Genomic DNA, 23,151 nt, shown 5'->3' on the forward strand with positions numbered 1-23,151 from the left:
AGCACCATTGTGGCTCCCCTTAAGTCTTCCTTTCCAAGTGGTCCCCCACTACCTTCGGGGTGGCTAGGACACTAATGGGACTTTCAGGGGCATCCCCCCAGACCCGAAGAGTCCACTAGTGTGGCAACACCATGCTACATACAGCTAGCCAGCCAGCCTGAGACTCCCTGCTGGCATTTCCCCACTTGAAATATCATTGGGGGTCAACTCAACTTGGGGGTTTCCTGGAATTGCAGAATTCTGCCCACTACACCAATAGTAATGAAGTAGGTCCAGTCCTAGAAAATTAATATAGTGTTGTTGCGGGATCACAAAGAAACCACAAGGAGGACCAGATGGAGCAAACATAGCCTTTATTACTTACATACAGATGCAGCACCAATAATGGTGGGTCAGTGAAAGCTCTGTGTCCCACTGGACATGGTTTACATAACTAAGCCTTGGGCAGTTACTTAAGTGAAACTCTTTGTCTACGTGCAAGCAAGCAGGTGTGCAGGGTGTAGGGAGAAAGGTACATGTCTTCCATGATACATATCTGGTGACTTAATTCCTTTGTTCTTAGTAAAATCTTAGTTACAGATTTACTACTCTCTGTTCCATGGCTCATGACCGGGATCTATGACCATGGTGCCATGTGTTTGGGGAGGGATTAAGAAAGGCCATGTCCAGCATCCATCCTATAATCATTACCAGCTTCACAGAATTACTGTGAAGCTCAAGCAAAAAACTAATTGATGTGGCTGGACCTGCTATGGGACCTAAATCATTGCACAGATACAGGGGTATGTGAAGTCTTATTAACTTTGGCCAATGCAGAGTAAAGGGTCTCCAGATGAGAACATGATGCAAATGATCATTTGGTCCTAATTGTCCTACTTTACAGATGGAGAAACTGAGGACCAGACAGCAATGTGCCCAGGGTCACATCCAGAGCTAATACAGGAGAGTTACACATAGTAGCCAGGTGTCTTGGCTCAGGTGCAGTTACTGGCTTCTCTGAGTTTCTCAGTAGCTGATTGCACAAGAACAGGAATCCTGGACTCTGCTCTGAGTGTAATTCTTCACAAACAGCCTAGGGAGAAAGGTATTTTAAGTAAAATTATCTTACCATCCCTCCCATATCTGAGATTCATTTCTGAGTAGCGTCTGAATGAGTATTTTACAGACATTTTATTTCCCGTCCTTGTCATCGCTCCTCCGCTGTCCTCCAGGAGCAGGTTATGGCTGAGACCTCTGTGAGACACAAGGTGTAAATCTCCCCAAGTGGGGCCTTGTGTCTTGGGTGCAGGTCATCAGGCGGCAGCATCGCCACATGCAGTGTGATTACTGAAGGAGGAAGGGGCCCTGAAAAGGCAGGGAGGCACAGAGAGATAATCTGTTCAATGTCATGCTTCCTGTGCGTTCCTTAATGACTGAAATTTACATGTGTGGGGAAAATTGCAATTTACCCTGGAAGTCATAGAAGGGAAAGTCAGAGCCATCAGGCTGTTTTGCAGGTGTGTGTCCATAGCACTCTGTGTGGATCCTACAGGAATCTTTGGGCTTCTGATGGGATGTGTGGCCATGACTGTGACAGTAAACTGAGATTTGTACCTTCTTAGGTCCGTGACTGTGTCTCTGACTATTTGTGGGTGTGGGTGTATGTTGTTACCGCTTCTATCATTGTGAAGATCAATGTTTCTTTTAAAAAATTATTTCTCATAATGTGCATGAATTACTCCATGAAAAAGGCCATTTAGAGCTCAGCACTTAGCATCCTTTTCCAATAAAGCAATGTTATCACAGTCTAGACCCAAGACTGGTCCTAGGAGAGGTTTTTCCAAGATTGTCAATCGAAATGTCACCAACTCACCAAATGATGAAGGGAAGAATTTGTCTTATTTTCCAAGCAAAGTAAAGGAGAGGCAGTAAGCCTCTGTGCACCCTTCCCTGACTGGGTGGGCAGGAAGGGAGGGCAGGCGGGCGGCAGGTGGTGGGCAGGGTGCAGAGGCGGCCACCATACGACCCTTGGACTCTGCTCTGTCACTCTGACCCTTAACCAGCTTTGTGACTGTGGGCAAGTCACTTTTCTAACCTCAGTTTCTTCTTTTAAAAACAGGACTAATAACCCATAATTTACAAGGTTGTTGGAAGAATTAAATAATATCTCTCCTGAATATATTTATTTATTTACTCCTTTATTCAACCAATATTTGTTGAACAGCTAATATGTCCAAAATACCTATTGGGCTCTACGGAAATATGTAGGCTTGAGAGTTAGTTTATGATTACATAATCTAATGGAGCAGACAGATGGGCATTTGATGGGATAAGTGCTAAGAGAACTGCGCAAAGGATGTTCTTTGCTGCCATCTCTGTGGCCACTTGTGCAGGATAGAGTAGCCTGCAGGGGACCCAATAGGAGGCCACTGCTGAGCAAAGGTGTGCTACAGGAGATGGAGGAGGGGACATGGAGTCACTCAACCTGTAGGCCAAACAGAATACGAAGCTTGTGTCAAGTGCACTGAACTTCTGCTTCTGGAGAGAGCTTTTGGAGCTGAAAAGGCTGTCTCAAACCAGGGTCATTCTGCAGCCTGGTTGGGTGAGGGAGGGGGGCCTCTGAGGCCAGAGGGTCTGACCACTGGGGAAAGAAATGGCAGGGAGCAGTAGGAGAAGGGACTGAGCCCACCCAAGGGGAAAGGATGGGTGGAGACAGGTGGTCTCTGCAAAGATTTTCAAAGGGCTTCTGGTGGGGTTCGAAGGTTTCCCCACAAAAGGAAAGGAAATCCACTGCACTGCCTAAGCACTGATCTGATTTAGTATTTTACAATAGTGGTTCCTCTTTGTGTGATAAAAATGACACTTTCAATGATGTTCATAGGCAGAGTACTAACCTAGAAATATGTGGAAAGCATAAGAGAAATTAAAGATATGCGTCTTGTGATGTCATTAAGGAAATTTAGATGAATACAGAACGCAGAAGTTTGCACAGTAGAGTAAAATTAAGGGGCCTTCTTTCACAGGGTGGGGGTGAAAGAAGCAGAGGTTCAGAGAAAGGTAGAATGTGAGTTTGTCTGAGGGTTGGACCTGGACAGCAGAGAGGAAGGGGGAGCAAATGACCTCAAGGAGGCATGTGGCCTGGGCAGGGAACAGAGGGTCCAGACATAGTTTGAGTTTGGTTGTGGGACAGAGGTGCCAGGCGTAGCTGGGACCTGGGGATTAGTAAGAGAGGTAGGTTTTAGTTGATTATGGAGAACAAGAATGGAGGCTAAGGAATTTGGATTTTGTCTTGCTAGGCCCTGACAAGTCATTATAGATTGTTGAGCAGAGAAGGAACAGTATAAACAAATCTGTAAACTCTTTTAGCCTCTAAGGAGGCCTTCTCTTCCTAGGGGAGTAAAATCTGGTCTCTTTGAGATCAGCCTCATGCTCTAAAATTTGAAGCTTTCTCTGGGATGATCAAGAGCAGACAGAAAAGCAATCACAGTCAGGTCCAGCACCTTGTTTACAAACAGCAACGTTGAAGGGTGAAGGTGGTGAGGATGATGATGGGACAGAATGAAAGAGGCTTTGTCCACCATCACACGGCACACCTGTGGTGGACCTGGAACCACCTGCCGAGCTCCCGCTGGCTCCCCTGGCAGGGAGGTGGGGGGAGCGTGACTGTCCCCAGAGTCCACCATTGAGGAAATGCCTGAGGGTCCTGGAAGGCAAGCACACTCCCATCACTGTACGCTAGAGCAGGCCCTCGGGTGGGCTCCCGAGTAAGAACTGACTCTCTCCGGGCTCTTAACCCTTTGAGTAGTGAGTTTTTTTTTTCATGCTTGCTGACCCCAGGGAGTGTTTTTTCAAAAAATGAAATTAGTTACAGTTACAGTTTTATTAACTTAAAATCATGTTTGTTTGATAACCAATTTGTGGAAACAAATACATTTGCCTTTTTTTAATGTTGCCTTACACATTTTTAAAATAAAATTTTTTGTTAAGATCGTACTCTGGATGGTCAGGAGACATGGGGATGTACATGAATGTTTGTACTACTCAAAGGGTTAAGCCAATGGAGAGGAAGATGTGTGGTTTTTTGCTTCTGAGATAGATTAGGGTGGAAGCACTTTCCCCAAAGTGGTCAGGAGAGAAGCCTTTGGTTTGGGCTCTGGGCAGATTCCAGAGGCTCAGTCTTCACCCCATCCTGTTCATCTTCAAAGAGTGTAAGAACCAATTGTAAAACAGGCACAGCTGCTCCCTGGGGGTCCGCTATAAGAGGGCACTCTGGTAAAATGACCTTGGCTAGGCAAAGAGGGGAGGGGCCTGAAGAGCTAGGGGTGTGGCTGCTGCATTTCTTGTGGATCTTGTGGGAAGAGAGGGACTTTACCTTTAAGATGAAGCTCCTGACTCCTTATTTGTCCCCTGAAACATCTGGGCCATCAGGTGACATGAACCCGTGTCTTCCCACCCATCTTTCTCTACCTTTCTGTCCATCTGCCTCCTTGCCTGTCAGGGTGCCCATCAGTCGGGTGCAAGCCCAGCCCCAGGATCGCGGCAGTAGTCCTGCAGGCTGCCTGGCAAACTCTAGAGAAGGGCTTTGTATGGCGACAAAAGGGAGGTTGGTGGGTTCTGTCTGGTCAAGATCTAAAAAGGCACACCCAGACGGCCCTGGCCGGTTGGTTCAGTGGTAGAGCGTCGGCTTGGCGTGCAGGAGTCCCAAGTTCGATTCCCGGAGAAGAATCCATCTGCTTCTCCACTCCTCCCCCTCTCTTTCCTCTCTGTCTCTCTCTTCCCCTCCCACAGCCAAGACTCCATTAGAGCAAAGTTGGCCCGGGCACTGAGGATGGCTCTGTGGCCTCTGCCTCAGGCACTAGAATGGCTCTGGTTGCAACAGAGCAACACCCCAGATGGGCAGAGCATCGCCCCCTGGTGGGCATGCCGGGTGGATCCCGGTTGGGCGCATGCGGAAGTCTCTCTGACTGCCTCCCCGTTTATAACTTCAGAAAAATACAAAAAAAAAAAACCACCCCAAAATAAAAAGGCACACCTAGGCCCTCCTTCAGGATAAGGCAGGCTCAGGTGTGGCGGGAACAGTGGATCAGAGGCAGCTGGGATGGGAAGGAGGACCGCGCCCAAGGCAGTCTGCTCACTCCAACCCCGGACTCTATCCCTCTGCCTCTCGGTTCCGCAGTGCTCTCTGCGGTGTGAGGAACCTCCCTGTGTTCAGAGGAACAGGGCAGCGAGGGAAGGAGATTGCAGGCTGTATTCTGGCCTTGAAGCTATCTCCAGGTGGCCGGCAGCCAGATAGCTGCGGTTCTGGGAAGGAAGAATTCACGTGTGCGGCAGCCCTGATGTGCACCGCTTGGGGGCATGCAGTGTCCTCTCGGATTGTCCTTCGTCTCTCACATGTACATTTTATTAGTCCCTAAGTGGGGAGTGCGGTTGACTTCTCTTCCCTAATACGGGCGTGATTCCTCTCTCTGAGGGGTCCCAGCTCCTCAGTTTGGTGCCATCTTAGGGGTGTGGCTGGAGGCAGTGGTACAACTGGAGCAGAAAGACCAGCAAAAAAAAGCATGAGACTCTGCAGCCAGACACCGGGAAGGGACTCTGGCCCTCGGTGCCAGAGAGGACAGCAGCTTTAAGAGGCTAAAGGACACACCAAGCTAGCTGGGCTTCCTCTGTCTACAACCCTGACCCAGACTCAGTCACCTGTCCCTGCCTCCATGGATTGTGGTGGAGGAAGGGCGGTAAGACCAACAACCAGAAGCAACACCATCCATACATCACAGGGTACAATCCTTTCCTCTGTCATTCAGACTGAGCACCTTGAAGACAGGCAGAGCGTGTGTTTGTGTGTGTGTGTTTCATCTTTGTATGCACATGGTTCTTAATATATGAGGCTAAATTGGAGCAATTTGCACCTGTGCAGGAGGGGGAGGAGGGAATAGTGAAAGGCTTCCTAAGAACAGAACTTTTGTTGCTGCTGGTAGGCCTCAGACACCTGGAAAAGGAGGCGAGGGAAGCGGACACTCGCAGAGCCCCCAGCAGCGGCCCAGCTCACCACACAGGGCACATCACCTCTGCCCATTCCTCGGGGAGCCCAGCCTTTACTTAGTACTGACTACAGCAGGCACTCCCTTTGAACTGGTAAGAAATATAAGAGCAAAGAGAAGTGGGAGGTTGTAAGAGCAAAACGTGTGGAGTCAGAAGACATGCTACTTGGTAGTTATTTTCTTCGGCATGCCCGGTGCTCAGCCTCCCTCGGACTCGTTATCCACATCTGTAAAATGGGAACAAGCATCTCTTACACACTGCACAGTAACCTCATAAAGTGGTGGGATCTTTCTGCAAGTTAAGTTGTAAAATTTCTTTCAAGTGAACATTTTTGATTTGGCAGCTCCACATCTAGAAACTTGTCACAAGCGGTGATCAAATCTGGAGAAAACTCGGCTACGAGAATAAGCATTATTTATTGATCATAGCAAAAACTGGAAATAATCACAGCAATTTCAGTACATCTAGGAATGGAATGTCATGTAGCCACTAAGACTATCACATATATTTTCTTTATATGCAATGGTATTTATGATATGTTGCTAAATATAAAAGGCTGGTTACAGGACAGTATGTATAGTGTGACACTGTTTTGAAGAAGAGTTTTACTCCACATATTAACTGTGGTTATTTCAGTATTATAGGATTACAACTGACCTAAAATTTCTCCTTACTTATTATTTTTTGTACAATAGCATGTATCATTTTGTAAAAGTAATAAACTTAAGTTATTATATTAAAATATTAACCTTTATCATTTAAGGTTAAAGGAGATATGACATATGAAAGTACTTTGCAAACTGAAAAATTATACAGACAGCAGCCAGAATCTTTGCCCAAAGATTTGGTTTGGGAAGAGATGAGAGATGTTTAAGACGTGATTGTGCAAGAGCCATCAGAATGACAAGCAGTGTGTTACCCAGAAACAGTGAGATAAAACTTTTTGAGGAGAAAGGCAGAATGTTTGAGTTGAACGCTGAGGAAGGTCAGAGTTTCGTCAGGTAGGAACCCAGACCTGGGCAGCAGGAGAGCTGACGGATCTGGAGCGGGAGAGAGGGGAGTGTGTGGGTGGAGGCCCCAAGGCTGCAGGCAGAGTAAGGGATGCGTCTGGAAAGGCCGGGTAGGGGCAGACTGGAGGCTGCACTTAGTCAGTCAGTGAACACACGTTTGGTGCCTTTTGTGAGTAAGAAGCCACTGGAAGCTCTATAGTAGGAGGTGACAGTGGGAGCCCATCAGGGGACTGAGTTCCTCATGGCTGTGCTGCGGGTCTGGCGTGAATGGGTGCAGAACCAAGTCCTGCTGAGTCCGGAGGCAGCCAAGGGGCTAACGCGGGGGCGGAGGAGGGCCTGGCCGCATGGCCAATGATGAGGCCCTCTGTAGTCTGTGTCGCTGGGGATGGAAAAGAGAAAATACCATGTCCACCCTGACTGCCGAGGGGTGGGATGTGGAGGGGAGGAACCAGAGAGCGGGAGTCACCCGCGGACTCACAGATGAGGCTGTGGGGCGGGGAGCGGGCTGGCGCAGGCGTGCACTCAAACATACTGTCTTTCCCAATCAGTCCGGATTCTTGGGCCCTCCATGGGGCTGCCCAGGGCAGGCAATGCCAGGGCACCTGAGTCTCCTGCTGCTTTGAATGTACCCTCAGCTCACCTTGGGGAGAGTTTGGGGTGTGAGGGGAGAGGTTTTGTTTGACTGGGGAGCGCTTTTGTTCCTTAACCACCCTGCCTTCCCTTGGAACTTCTTCCAGCATCCTCCAGCTTCCTCTCTCAGGGAACTCATTCCTCCCTCAGGGTCCCACACTTCCCTGCAGTGCACACGCAACTGCGTGCACACGTTCACACACTCACACACATGTATGCACGCACATGCATGCACACACACTGGAAGGAAGGCCAGAAAGTCTTATTCAGGCAAATGTCTAAGTTTCCACTCTTCACGACAGCTCCCAGCCTGGGCCACTGCTTAGCTCCTCCTGTTGTCATGTCACTAGTTAATTACATTCTTTACTAAGGTGCAAATGTGTTTTTATGGGGAGACTAAGATGGTGTTAACTAGGATGGGACAGTGAATGTTAGAGGTGCGTTTACCTCTGGTGTAGGGCGGGGCTCTTGGCTGAAGATGCACCCTGATGTTGCCCTGAAAATGCAGCCCGGCCTTGAGCAGAGCCTCCCACCCCATCACCCTGCCATTCTGGTCCAAAGACTGCCTCTTTGGAGTCAAATTAGGAACCCCATCCACGAGAAGAAATTGATGTGTGTTTGGGAAACGTCAGGCCAAGCCTTATAACAGCACTGACCACCAACCCCAATTTTCCAACACCTTAGTCCATTTCCAATATTGAGAAATACAATGAATTCACTTTAATCTAAAAATAAATGGCTACTTGGAGGCCACAGGCTGTCCTTCAGTGCTCATGTCTGCTCTGGGCCCTTCCCCTCCTGCCTCCTCTCCTGCCGCCCGCAGGCACCCTTCCTCCACCCGACAGTGTCTCCAGACAGGACTCCTGACCTCTGAAACCCACCCGCAAATCTGAAAAGGCTGCACCTTCTACCCCTTCCTCTGTGTTCTCTATAGTTCAAAACAAGGGCCCAGAAATCACTGAGACCTGCCCACACCTTGGAGGAGAAGGGGCGGCGTGCACACCTGTGTCAGGAAACCAGGCAGGTGACAACAGGGCACTCCGCAGTGTTGGGTCCGCAGTCCCAAGTGGCTGAGCGGGCCCCAGCAGCCGCACTGAGGAGAGAGACCTGAGGGGTGCTGAAGGCAGCAAGGCTGCAGAACAAACAGAACAGATCCTGTCCAGCCAGCCTGGGGAGGAGGCGGGCGCTGCACGGAGTGGGCATCCCCTGGCTTGCCCCTGGGCCCTTGCCTCCAGCTGCCCTTCTGAGAGCTGCTCTGCCTTCTCCCACAGGTGCGCTGGCTGTCGCTGACGGGAAGAATTTCTGGCCCAGCTGGAAGTGAGACAGGGGAGAGTCTCCTGAGGGCCATTCAGAAGGCCGCCAGGATCACCAAACAGTAAGAAATGCTTCTTCGTCCTTTAACACATAGTTAAACCTTCCGGGCAGATTATTTTTTCTTCTGAAAGCCTTGAGAACCAGCCCATAACACGAGCTGACACTTAGCATGTGCAACCTTAGAAAACACCACACCGACTGGGTTGCCTTGCTTCCTCACATTCTGTGAACCATAGACTGTTGTAGGCACAGATGGGTGGGAGGCTGCTCACATCATGGTGCGGATAACATTTGAACACCCCTCTGGAGCGAGCGTTATCACCTAGGGGTGTTTGTCAAAAATGCAGTTCCTGGACCTCACATCAGAGACCCTGATTCCACGGGTCCAGGTTAAGACCCAGGAGTCTGCACCCCAAGTTCTTTTGATGAATGTGGAGTAAACTGCATCCCAGGTGTTTCTGATGAACTCAAAATTGTTCTTTAGAATGTAGAAAGCATTTTGAATAGAAAATCTCATTTAATCCTCTTATCTGATAGGGTTTTTAAAAATCCCCTTAAGTGACTTCATGATCTCTGAGATGCATCAGTATAGGCAGGGATTTAGAAAACCAATTATCCAAAACCACTTTTTTCTTTCCAGTATGTGGAGATAAGGACTGGATATGTGATGATGTGACTGGACCCCAACTCCAAAGGACCCTGCCCAGAATTTTGTAAATTTTCCTGTTGTCTTAGGGCCACCGTGACCTCACAATTCATCAGCTGTCATTTGGGAGGCAGTTATTTTTGCCAAAATTCTTACAAAAGCTGATTTCCCTGGAGGAGAGGTAGAGTTAACCAGAAAGGTGGGTGTTCCTGGGCCTGGCTCCTGAGCAGGTAGTTAGTGAAGCCACAGATATCTAAGAGGACCACCTTCCAAGAGTCCTCTTCCTATGCCCTCTGGCTGTTTGGGAAGCTCTGTGTTCTAGGTGCATTAAGGGGTGGGGAGCATGCTGGAACCACGCTGTGGCTCCTAGAGGTGAAAGCCAGAGACAACAGCATATCTAGAGGGGTCAAGGCTTCAGTAAGTGTGGGTTGGATGATGGCCATTTGGGAAACAGCTTGACAATCTTTCCAGTGACCTCTGGAGCCTGGTGCACAGTGACATGGAAGGGAGTTCCCTGCAGACAATGGCTGTGGTGGGGGCTTGAAGAAGATGAGGAGACTCTGGAGTCCAAACGGGCCAGACGATGTCTGGGAGCACGGCAGTGCCCTGCCCTCCCTATGTGATAGAATGTGGGGAAGGGTGGGAGTGGGTTACGGAGTGCTAACTCTTGCTGTGGGCTTTTTTCTGTAGAATGGAAAGTTTCCATGGAAAGACAGTCAGATAGCACCCTTGACTCCCACCCCCAACATACACACACACACACACACTCTCACACACACACACACACTCACACACACACACACACACTGACCACTGAAATGTGTTGCCAAGTGACTGCTAGTCTGGTCTGTTCTGGGCACTAAATACAGTTGACACTCTTGCTTGGATGGGTGCAATTGGCAGGGACAATTTTTGCAACTAATGCTGGAAGTGTGGCAATCAGAGGAGCTACCAGCTGTCTCACTTAAATTGTTAGTTCTCTTGCTCTCTTTTTTTAAAATCGTTTTGCTTACATAATCCACCCCCTTTTTATTTTCTAATCCTCTCCTTGCAAAGCTGGCACCAGAAGGGGTGGGGAGTAGCAGTTCCACACCAGTTTAAGGAGCATTTACATTTGCAATTAGAACTTTAAAATAAGCCTTGTTAATGATCTCCACGTGTCCATGGCAAACCCTAACTGACATACAGACTCCTGGGCCTGCCTCCCCCACTAAGTCAGAGGCTCGGTATGGGCAGGTATTCAGGAGACATGGGGGCGGCCGGGGCAATATCTGAGGGTGGCAAGAGCAATTCATGGGCCCTGGAGGTTGGCAGGGGACAGGTTAGAGCTGAGCACCTAAAAACCAAGAACAGGGACTACCACAGTTCTCTCCTTCTGCACTGGGCTCCGTCCTCGCCCACCTCCTTCCAAGCCCTGGCACAACAGGGCCCTGTGTCCTTAGGAAGCAATGCCAGTGCTCAGAGCCATGCGAAAGGGAACCTCAACTTCTGTCCCCTCCAAGGGGGAATTTTCAGAGTCCCATTGGCCAATGTGTAAGCCTGGTTCCCAAGAGCCAGCCAATGCATTGGATGTTCATGGACTGAGCAGACAGACTGATTCCATAATGAGAGTTCCGGAAGGGAACAGGATTAACTGTGTCCCAGTTTGGGAGACACACTTCTCCTTAGTTAACATATATTTATTGAAGCCCTCTGAGTGCTTAAGCCAGGGCTTTGGAACTAGAACAACCCATACTAAGAACATAGCTTTGATATTGGGATTCGGGGCAAGCTAAATACTTAAGTTTTCTAACCATCACTGTCTGTACGTAATTGGAACAAACTTTTATACCTCATAGGGCTTTTGTGAGTATTAAACATGATGATATACTAGAAAGCCCCTCAGACAATGTCTGGCACATGGTAAATGTCCATTAAACACAGTTTATCTCCAAGCCCTGGCCCAGCAGCTCCAACATGCTGCCCCCTGCCCATTGTAAAGCTGCTTCTTTCCACAGGCATGGAGGAAGTGTGATCTGGTCTGATTTCCCATGTCACCCCTCAAAGTCAAGCCATCTGCATCCTGAAAAGCTCCTGAAATGGATCTTTGTGCCTCACCCACCCCACCCCACTGCACCATGTCCCCAGGGGGTCTCTGCTCCAGGCTTCAACTTCTCAGGGGCCCTCTTCCTGACTCCGTTTTTAACAAACCCAGTTCTCTTTTTTCTGGACACTGATTTAGTGGAGTGAGCTTGCATCAGGCCCCCCTTACACTTTAGCTGTGAATGAGGGAGCTGGTCCAGCTCTCTGAGGCACCTTTCAGTCTCATCTGTAACTCTTGGATTCTCCGCCTTCACTCAGCTTCTCCAGCAGTTATTTCTGAGTAAGACTTCTAGCCCCTGAGCAGCTTCATCCAGGCCAACCTCTGGACTGACCACTTAGAGTCAAGAGCTATGTTTGTTCCTTGAAACATACATAAAATAGCTCCTAACTGTGGCAAAAGTGATGTGCATCTTACAGAAAGCAGAGAGGAAAGACTTCCAAAAGCAGACCAGGGCAGAGACCACAGGAAGGGACAGCACCGTGTTGGTTTTGGTGTTTAGTTGAACATAGTTAAAGGTTGTTTCAAATACTGTTCCAGAAATTTGCTTTCTTAACGTAGGTTATATAATGGACAGTTTTCTTTTTATTTTTTTATTTTATTTTTTTTGACAGAGACAGAGTCAGAGAGAGGGACAGGTAGGGACAGACAGACAAGAAGGGAGAGAAATGAGAAGCATCAATTCTTTGTTGCAGCACCTTAGTTGTTCATTGATTGCTTTTTCATATGTGCCTTGACCAGGGGGCTCTAGCAGAGTGAGTGACCCCTTGCTGAAGCCAGAGACCTTGGGCTCAAGCCAGCGACCACGGGAGTCATGTCTATGATCCCACGCTCAAGCCAGGGACCTCGCACTCAAGCTGGTGAGCCTGTGCTCAAGCCGGTAACCTTGGGGCTTCAAACCTGGGTCCTCCACATCCCAGTCCGATGCTTTATCCACTGCACCACTGCCTGGTCAAGCTGGACAGCTTTCTAGGTCAAAATAAGTAGATCTACTCTATTATTTTAACTGCTACATAGTATTATTGTATATAGGTGTTTTATTAGTTATTTTTAAAATTAGAATTAAAGTATACATGTGAGGAAAAGCAAACAATGTGCAAGGTATAAAATAAAATAAAGTGTTCCTTCTTTCCCTACTTCTACCCACAAGGTTCATAATCCAGAGTCAACTACAGTGAGCAACAGTATCTGATTTTAGTTATTTGGTGGCCAGTGTTTCTTATGTTAGATAATATATTTAAGTCCCTCTCTCAGAGTGTATGTGTTTGTCTCTTAGCTCTGGCTGTGAATGCTAAGGAGTCAACACACCTTCTCCCCTTCTACTTTTATCAAACTATGTTTGACAATATCTGTTTTTAATAAAGAGTATTATATAGAATATAGTACACACATTATATGATATATGTTATGTATTACCTAGTATTATATATAATTATATTATTTTTGTATAATAGTAATATATTTAATATCTTTACATTAAGATTTAGAAGATTAATATTCTATTACAGAACTGTAGTCACCTTTGCATTCTGACGATAGGGTGATTATAAAGTGGAAATATTATTCAACTAAGAAGTAAATAGTGTCACTTAACTGTGAAAAAGGAAATGAAATTCTTTGTAGAATGTCCTGAGTCCCCAGGGTGATGGCCTGTCCCCACTGTCTCCCTCCCAGTGGGCCACACTGGGCCCATGTCCATGTTGTGTAGTCATCCTCCTCTTCCTCCCACACCTTTACTTCCCACTGCTTTCTTTGCTGGAACGCCACCTCTGGGTATTTTTATATTGATGGGTGGAAAATAAACCCTGAGTTCTTACATGTCCAAAACAATCTTTATTTTGTTCAAACTTGACTTGAGTTCAGAATCCCACATTTGACTGTCTTAGTTCTAGTTTTGCAATGAGAATTTATGGAAACATTTAATTTTCTTTTCTTTTGAAGTCTTGAAATTTCAGCACTGCATGTCGAGGCTTGAGGGTTACGCACTCCCTTCTTTTATTCATTACTCTCAGCCCCTGGGAACCCTTAAATCTGAAGTCACCCGTCTTGTTTCAGCTCCTGGGAGCTTTCATCTCATTGTTTCTCTATTTATTCTGCTCAATTGCTTCTGTTTTATTCTTCTGGAACTTCTCCTGCCTAGTACAGAGCCTGCACATAGTAGGTATGCAGTAAGTGATTACTGAATTTGTTACTTGGGACCTGGAATTTGGACTTGGGACCAAGTCCAACTTGCTGCATAGACTTAGGCAGGCTTTCTCATTTGAACAGGAAGAAATCAGACCTCATGCTGCTCCTGGGATGGGATAAGAGGGTATGGAGAGTAAAGGAAGCTGAGGTTAAGCTGTTGGGCAGCTGTAGTGCCCAGCCTCCAACTATGGACAGTTCCCTGAACCCTCCATTGCTTCAGTATGCCCTGAATGGTGCCTTTGGGGACTTCTCTCCTTGACCCTCTTAATCATTCTTACATGGGCCCCCTTTTCTCTTCGCCCCACTCGGCGCCTCTCCCCTGCTCCCCAGACTTGCCCAGCTCACATGCACATGCAGCTCCTATTGATGAGATGACCCCCGACCATGGCAAGTGTCTCATTCAGTGACAAAGAGACAGTAGATACTCCGACCTGAGACAGCCAGGCTCTAAAAATAGAGAATCAAAGAGGCCTGCCCATAGCAGGAACCTGCCCCCTGCCTTAAGCCACCTTGTGCCCTTGGGGTGGCGTCTTGGATGAGAATTCCCATTTACTCCCCCTTTCTATCCTGAGACTGGCTCTAGGAGCAGACAGCTCATGTGTAGCTGCCCTGCCTGCCCAGACCAACCTGCTCTGGACAGAACGTCTAGACCTGGGAGTCAAGATGCTGCACTTCTTTTCTCTGAGGGCCAGACACTGGAAGGTCCAGATTAACAAGTGCTCAGATCCCAGAGGACCATTCTGTTCTAGGTCGGAGCATCCTAATTGGTCCCTGAGAGCCAGAGTCCACTGGCAAAATTATCTTCTTTTCTTCCACCTCTGGTCCTTGCGCTGCCATGAGAAGTGGGTCCATCTTACTGGAGAAAGAAGAGGGGAAAGTAGTGGCACAATCTTGAACTCCAAACCCACAAGGATTTTGCATCAAATGCTGAACTTTCTTTCCACTGAGACCACAATGATAGGAAATAAGCTGTCATTGCAAAAAGCAGAAATAGCGTTTCGTGCGAGTTATAATTGTCAGACAAACTGCTAGTATTCAAAGATTCTGCTGCTAATATGAAATACTTCTTGGTGCCTCAGTACAGAAAGGGCCAGCATATGACTACGGCTTCCCTGTCAGAAGCCAGAGAACTATAGACCCCTTTGGCTGGAGGTAGGAGAGGAAAAGGGCTTGGTAGGGGACAGCCAAAAGCCAGTGGGAGGTGGAACACAGCTCTAGTCCCCAGCACTTGTGTTACATTGTTGCCTGCTGCAGAGGCTGTGGGTAGCAACCCACTACAGGCCTGCGAAGAGGTCAGCCTTTCAGATTGCTGCCTGGACTCTCTCCGGGCTGAACGAGGAAGGAGAGGACCCTGAAATGAAAGGAAGCAGGAAGGGACTTCTTCACAGGGGGTAAGGCTAGGACTCGGGGAGATGTGACAAAACATGGGATGCCCCATAAGGACGGGATTCCCAACCTGAAAAATCCAATACACAGGCTTTCCAAGGATAGAGCCAGGTACCTTTCAGCCTATGAGCCACGGGCATCTTTCCCTCCAGAACAGGGGCTTCTGTGCAGCTGTAGGTGGTCCCTCAAAAACCATGGGTAGCGTGGGGAAAGAAGGCCAAGTGGAGATAGTCACAGAGAGCAGGCTGACCACATGCCCCCTTTCACCCCACCCCACCTGGGCTACAGCAGGGCTCCTCGGTCCTGGCTGAGGAAGAAGACACTGAGGGCACCCCAGTTGGTGTGAGTCAGAGCCCTGGCCCCAAAGCTGCAGTGGCGGCTCAAGGCACAGGCAGCCCTACCCTGTGAAGCATGAATCCCAATGAGGCGCTCCTGGACAGATTAAACACACAGTCAGACTCCCAACTACACATCGCCTTTTAGACCCAGTCTGCAGCCCCGTATTCTGTCATCCCATATCAGTTCTTTAATATTGATTTCTCCCTTCATAACTGAACCCACAGTCCAGCGAGTCTACGATTGAGACTCAAGATTTGCCTCTTTCCGGTCAATGTTCCCACCTTGGTTTCAGGTGCAGTGTACAGATGAGACCCACCCTCTATCTCTGGTAACAGTACTTTGTTTTCCATCTTCCACCCATTTTGGAAAGCTGCAATAAAATATTTAAATAAGTTTGCATATAAACTGCTGTCCAGAGATGACAGGGTGACAGAAACAAGCAGTTGCCATTTAAGCGGTCCCGCGCCCAAAGGCGGAAAGTGTGTGTTCATTAGCTGGTGTACAAAATTCCAGACTTAGCTATAAAAGACATGTAAGCAATGTCAATATAAGGTAATTCTTGAAAATTCAGGACATGTGACAGTCAAAGGACAGCCTGTTCTGGGTGGCCCTACTCCCGGCTGGTGAAAGAAACAAGATTATCTGTATACAATGCTTAGTGTAAAGCCTGGTGCATGGTGGGCTCAGTAAATGGTAGTTGTTATTCATTCGTTTACTCCAGAGAAACAAGCTCCATCTCACTAAGGTGTAAATAACTGCTGGGACTTAAAGTTGTCCTTCCCAAATCTGATTGTTTTACATTTTAACAGTAAACTGAAGGAAGTACATTGTAACTGTATGTATATTCAGGCTCCATAAGGAGGCAGACCTTGTGGGCTCCTATCCCAGGCATGTTTTCTCCCGGGAGGAAAGAGATGGCAGAGCTGTGGTCTTGCCTGCTGGTGGGCATAAGATGTACCGGCAATGAGGACATGGGGAGGGAAGCGACTTTCCATAACTCGGAAATTCACTTCGTGAACTTTCCTGTCATGGCACCCTGCTCTGTCTGATGGCGAGACCCCCACGAGAGGCTGGTCCTGGAAGGGAGGCTGAAGGCAGGCGTCAGAAAAACTGGTGTTTTGAGCAAAGGTTTGGTGAAGGACATCATGAGTGTAACACAAGGCCTTGCTGGCAGGGGAGAGAAAGCACTCCTCATAAGTCTGCTCAGTGCGGGCTTGAGAGGCAGCGCCCAGGAATGGACCCACTGCCCAGTGTCACTGCCTCTCCTGTGGCAGCCTCTGTCCTCTCTTCCCTGGGGCTGCCTTTCCTGACAGATCAGGATCATAGAGCCAGTGTCCCTGCTCCTGTTCCAAATAGCAGTGAGAACCAAGGGTGGGGAGCCCAGCGGGACACCCTTTCCTCCCTCCAGCTGACCTCCTGGCTGTGGCCTCCACACTCGGAGCTCCCCTGAAGCACCACAGAGGCCTGAGGGGAAGGACCTGCATTTGCTGGGTAAGGCAGCCTCAGGGATGAGTGGCTCTTCAGTAATAAACAGAGCCTAGAGGGTCGCATGCTTCTACAGCACTGCCTCTTGACCATTTTTTTTTTTCCTGAAGGAATTTAAAAAATGGAACCAGGTATCTATCATTTAGCCAGAGGACATGGAACAGTCTCTTCGCAGAGGACAATGGCCTGGATGGCCCTCTTAAGGTCCTTTGCTCCCAGGAGAGTCTGAGAGCATCGCAGTGATAGACTAGACAGGCATCAGGGTGCCCTCCCTGTTCTGCTGCTCCAGACCCTCCCTTCCCACCCCTCTTAGGCCCCTAGCTTCTCTAGCTTCCCTAACCCATCCCATCTCCCAGAGTGCCATCCTGCAGGCTGCCTGCCTAGGAGAGAAGGAAGACTGATGAAGGGGAGGAGGCAACAGGGAGCAGCTGCCTCCCTGGCTCCTTGCAGAGCAGGGGTGCTCCTCCACCTGGATCCCAGCAGCGGCCCATGGTCTGTCCCTGCTGAGTTGTGAGCCTCAGGGGCCCGGCTCTGTTGTTTTCTCAGCTCCCGTTCCTGAGCAGCGTCTGCTGTCAGCTCTTGACAAATAATAATAAACCTGGGAATCAGGTTTGGCGAGGGGGATTTCAGTCCCCAGGTTCATTTTTAGATTTGTTTTTGCGTGTGTGTGTGTGTGTGTGCGTGCGCGTGCACATGTGCAGACAAGAGAGCACAGGATGGTGTCCTGGGGGAGCAGGCCCTGGCTAAGGTGCCCTGGAAATCCACCCTTAGTGCCCGCGTGGAAGCACTGGCAGGCCCTCCTCTGCCCCATCACTGAGGTTGCCTGGAGGCTCGAAAGAAAAGAAAAATAATTGAATTAAAGGCCTCAAGCTCTCTCCTTTCCCTGTTCCTCCCCACCTTCCCACTCGTGCTGTTCAGAAAGAGACGAAGGGGGCTGAAGACGAGAAAGAGAGGGCAGGACCCCTGTCTTGGTTTGAGAGTTGCCTGAATGCGGACAACAGAGGAGGAGAAGGACAGACTGGAGGCTTCCTGTGGCCGCCACCCCCAGGGCAGCAGTGAGGGCCTCCTGACCTCCATCCTGGGATGCAGCAGCAACAAGGGGAGGGCGTTCCTGGAAAGGGATAGGCCTAATAAGTTGAGCATCATTGGCAAAAGTAGGTACAACTATGAGTGAGTATGAATTTAGGATCAGATTAGTGAGGCCCGTCTGGGGCAGAGAAGCACCCACTTTTCAGCAGATTGGAGGTGACCATCGGGGTTATTGCTGCCACCCCCTGCGGAGTCAGGCAGGAGAAGGGGCACACCACTTCTCTGTGAGAATGACGTGAGAAGCTCTGTGCTTACCCTTACAGCTAGCATGCTTTTTCCCTCCCCTTCTGGTTTGTTTGTTTGTTTGTTTTATTTTGTTTAAAGGAACCAAAGGGGGAAGGATTGCCAAGTTGTAAAATGCTTAAAGAGGAGATGAGAATCTTCATCAAATGCTAAGAGTGGAGGGGAAGAGTAATGGGAACTCTTGCCTGCTCTTATGGGATTGATTCCCAGATCAAGAAGAAGCAAGCAGTTGGATGAAAGGAATTATTGTTAAGCTCCTCAGTAGGAAGGTCTAATGGACAATTGCCGCTATCAGGGGGAATTAAATTGCTGTTTCAGTTTGTAAAATATATCAGCAGGTTTTTGAAGCCAGAAAAGGTGTGACAACCGGGGTGGGGGGGAGCTCTGCCACTTTCTGGTTCTGATGTGGAGAGGCAGAGCCCGGCAGCAAAGGGCTAAGGGAGGCCATGGCTCGCCCTCCTAATTCTGACTCCGGTTCTGCTTTTTGAAGCCAGACTGAAAAATAGCTAACCTGGGGGGGGGGAGCAGAGGGAAAGCTGCAGTCCTGGACTCTGGGCCCTGCCATGCTGAGAATGCTCGTGAATCACAGACGCATGGCAGGAAGCAACTGAACAGACGGGGGCTCCGCTCAGGGAACCTGGTCAGCAGGGACGAGGGGCGTGATGTGGGCCTGTGAACTGCCAGCAGCCCGCTCATACCCAGGGTGTAGTCAAATCCTCTGCCTTGTATGAGCAGTAAGCCCCCCCCAATAAACTGTGGGCACAGAGGGGTGGGGGGATAAAACCATCCTCCCTCCAGAACTGGGTCTCTCCAGGCAAGCTTCTCTAGGCAGGGGTCGGTGAGGGCATTAATGGCTTGTGAACCCAGCCACCCAGGGGTCATACTGTTATTCTAGATAAAGAGCAAACAGCAAAATGGCCTTGGGAGTGGGAAGGAAAGGAGAGGGAGGCCTTCGGGAGGAGGCCCACATCCGTGTGGAGGCGGCTACACTCCTGTGATGGGAGCAGGAGGGACCCTGACTTGTGTGGTTTCACAGACGCTCGCTTCCCTTCCAAAGACCATTCACTGCACATTTAAGGGCTGAAGGAGGAGAAAGGTGGGGAGAGAGTATGACGCCTGCAATCCTAGTCCAAGCTCATGCTGGTTCTGCTCTGTCTCCACTCTGTTCCCTGGAGACTAGCATCATAATAATAGGGCATGACCTGGTGCCACCTCCCAAACAGGCTTCCCAGAAAAGTAGCAAATGACAATTAGTGTCGAGAGCCATGGTGGCCAAAGGGACTGAGTTGCCCTCTGTTTTGGTTGTCATCTCTGCTTCTAGCTGGAGTCTGAACAGAATTATTTCCCACTGAGAGTTCCAAGCAGGAACCAGAAGGGCACCAGGGGAGTGGCCCTCCTGGTTGAGACTTCCTACAAGGACTTGGGTTCTGAGCCAGGTGCAGCCCCCCCCCCCCCCCCCCCCGGGACCTGGCTAATGAGGGAATTGTGGCTCATTGTCAGCCTCTTTAGCCAGCCTTTAGGATGCGTAATGAGCAAGGGAATCTGACTCTGAGTGCAAATCCTGGTCACTTCTTCTCCCACCTGTCGTTCCTTCAGTAACAGCCACAGATACCCCCCTGGCTCCCACACCACACTCTGAGCCTAGTCTTATTAGACTGGAGAAACTTCCATTTGTCCCCATCACCCGAGGTCAGAAAGATGGGGGGCCACATCTGCAAGGCTACCGCATTATGCCACAGAAGGCGGCTCAGCTCCCAGAGCACACCGGCTGAAAAGTCCCAGGCCCAGTGTTTGACGTGCTGTGAGGGGCAGGCTACTGGGGAAAGGACTCTTTTTCCTCTCATTCCTAAGGGCCCTTCACTCTTCCATCATTTAAAACATTTTAACCAGACCTCCTCACATTTTAAAGCTTCCCAGCCCACAAGCACACTTTCTCGCTCTCCCCTGTCCTCTCCACCATCCCCACGCTGGTCTCATTCTGCCACTGCGCAGGGCTGGCTCCACAGACCCACGCTCAGGGACCGCCGAGCTCCTTCAGCTGGTGATTTCTAGCCCTTACCAGGTTTTGCGAAGAGACCCGAGTGGGTGTGTATCTCTGTGTGTGTGCACGCGCCTCCGTTTCTTTAGATAAATCTACAGAGTCACATGAAATCAGTGACAGGTTGACACCGTTATTTCAAGATTCATCGCTCTGAGTTGCCAGCACGGAGACCTAGCCAACTCCTTCCTACCAACAACACTTTTTTTTTTCCAGGCATAATTTATAGCGACGGGGTGAATTTGTTTCCAAAAGATGAATATCACACTATCAGCAGCAGCTGTCTCTCATTTTTATTTGTTTTTAAATTTGACTCAAAGTCCAATTCTCTATACGCATCCAAAGCTATAAATCCTAAGGCGACTGATTACACGAGTTAGTAAACAGGTTATATTATATAATGCAATTAAAGTGGGCTCCGCGGCGCCACCTTCAGGCCTCCCATGGGAAGGGCGCTGGTCCCCAGACCAGCATTCCGGACTGAGCTCTCCAGGCCGAAGGAAAACAAACGGACTGCGCCAGGTTGAGGCGGCTGCTCCGGAGGGAGAAGTTGAAGCCAGCCTGGTTGCTAATGCGGCCTTTTGGTCCCTCCTGCTGAGTTCATTGTGTTATTTCAGCCTCCTGCAAATCTGTCTAGACGTCAGAACCCTGGCCTGGGCAGCTGTTCAGAGGGGCTGGCCTGGGGGGTGGGGGGAGGGTGGTAACCACCTGGGGGCCTTGGGCTGGAGTCTGAGGAGGGCTCCCAGCTCTCTGGCCTCAGGGACCTTCTTCCCTCACTCTCAAGCTGCAACCCAACTGCTCCATTCCATTCAACTAAGCTTGTGTTCAGTGCTAACTGGGCAAAGACTTTCAGAATACTCTGCAGTGGTCGGCAAACTCATTAGTCAGCAGAGCCAAATATCAACAGTACAACGATTGAAATTTCTTTTGAGAGCCAAATTTTTTAAACTTAAACTATATAGGTAAGTACATTCCTTATCCAGGTAGCGCCCACACGTGGTATTTTGTGGAAGAGCCACACTCAAGGGGCCAAAGAGCCGCATGTGGCTCACGAGCCGCAGTTTGCCGACCACTGCTCTAGTGAATCCCTTGTTTTGCAATCCAAAGGGGGGGGGGGGGTGACTTATACAGGCCACGGATAAGTGGCAGAGTTGGGTGTGAATCCAGGTGTTTTGACCCTAAGCACAGGCTTAGATCATAGGACTTTACAGATGAGGACACTGAGGCCAGACAGGGAATGGGGCTTCTACAGACTCTACTTGTAATAAGGGAAGGAAAGTAATGAGAATACTGCTAGTGTGGGAGAGGGCAGGAGAGAAGAGGGCTCCTAGGGGCCCTGAGCAGTGCCTCCCAGCAGCCCTGCTGGGGAGGGGAGGAGGAGAGAGGGAGGGAGGGAAGGGACTGGTCCAGGACCGGTCTCCCCTCCCCTGTCCCTCTACCCTGAACTACAACACTCTTCAGATGAATTAGACTCTGGGGCCCCAAGGATTCTAACTTTTCCAGAGTTTTGGTAAGAGTGAATTACATCTAACCAAGAGAGGAAAGAGGACTCATTTCTCCTGGAATAGGAACTGGACCAGAAGGAGGGGGGGAAGAAGAAGCACAACTATCAGAGTTAAAGAGGGTAGAAACTTCTCCCCACCTTGTCCTGACGCCCAGCCGCCAGTCTCGGGCAATGGGTGGGACAGTGGAGAGCCAGAGGGAAGTTGGTCCCTTCCTTCCCTCTCCACTTCAGTCAGGATGCAGAGTAGTCTCAGCTAGGGTCCCAGCAAGAACAGATGCTGTGCAGCCAGCTGTCCAGTGTTCCCAATTAGACTTTGTTTCTCATCCTTAAGAGCCCTGTGCCCCCAGCCTGAGCACCCCAATCCAATTATTGGGGGCATCATTAACCCTTTGGTGCCCCAGGCCGTTAATGGAATGTTAATTGGTCTAATAATAGATTTCATGTCAACAAGTCCTAATGACCTCCTTCCTGACGAGCTTTGTCTTTGTGTTTCTAAGTCTGTTTGTCAACACTCTAGAGTTTGGGCTCCAGCATGAGGGCCTCACCTGCGGGGCTGGGAGAGCTAGAGAGTTGGGGAGGCAGAGAGCTGCTCATTTCTGTGTCCTAAAGGGGTGGCTTTCCATGCCCTTCACCCACCCCAGCCCGTGCATTATGCCTCACTGGTTCTTGAACTCTGAGAAACGGCATTTGTAGCTCCTTTTGATGATAACGTCGGTGACACGAATTATTTCTTATTGGATATCATGTGGGGTTGACTGTTACATTAGGGGTTTTTTTTCCCTCCTAGCTGTCACATAATAAAGGTTTTCAGCATTAAAAGCAATCGCTTGGCATGAGCCTCTTCTTGATGGGAAATTTCCCTGTGGTAAATTGCTCCTGGTATGTCCTCCGTTTCCAGTCTTGGCTGTGGTCCCTTGAGAGCCCTGGTGTCTGGTAACAGCACTGGGGCCTCTGGACAGGGCAGTGTGGCCTCTCCCTGCCCCTGACATATGCTCAGAAGCCCTTTGCTGGGCGTCTGTGGCTCCCCTCCCTGTGCCCAAAGAAAGTGTAGAGGGTAGGTTTCCCCAAAGGGCTAGGCACCAAAGATTGTCAAGGAGCTACCCACACCCCAGCCCAGACAAGAGAAGTTAGATGCTCACATTTCTCTCCACATGGTTCCACATAGCCCCTCAAGCCCAGGCC

The 23,151-nt window shown here is 49.4% G+C and overlaps 1 protein-coding gene across 3 annotated transcripts in view; it reads left to right on the forward strand.

The window, feature by feature from the left end:
* PKNOX2 (PBX/knotted 1 homeobox 2) overlaps window positions 1-23,151 on the forward strand; it is a 262,352-nt gene that overhangs the window by 157,262 nt on the left and 81,939 nt on the right. For 2 of the 3 annotated variants that reach the window (XM_066259631.1, XM_066259633.1), the window contains exon 3: window positions 8,930-9,033. The exons of the other annotated variant lie outside the window; for it this stretch is intronic. The gene's annotated coding sequence lies outside the window, so the exon portion shown is untranslated. The remainder of the gene's footprint in view (window positions 1-8,929; window positions 9,034-23,151) is intronic. 3 annotated transcript variants of the gene reach the window in all.

Source organism: Saccopteryx bilineata, chromosome 2, assembly GCF_036850765.1.
Source record: "Saccopteryx bilineata isolate mSacBil1 chromosome 2, mSacBil1_pri_phased_curated, whole genome shotgun sequence".
In the NCBI taxonomy this organism is placed as follows: Eukaryota; Metazoa; Chordata; class Mammalia; order Chiroptera; family Emballonuridae; genus Saccopteryx; species Saccopteryx bilineata.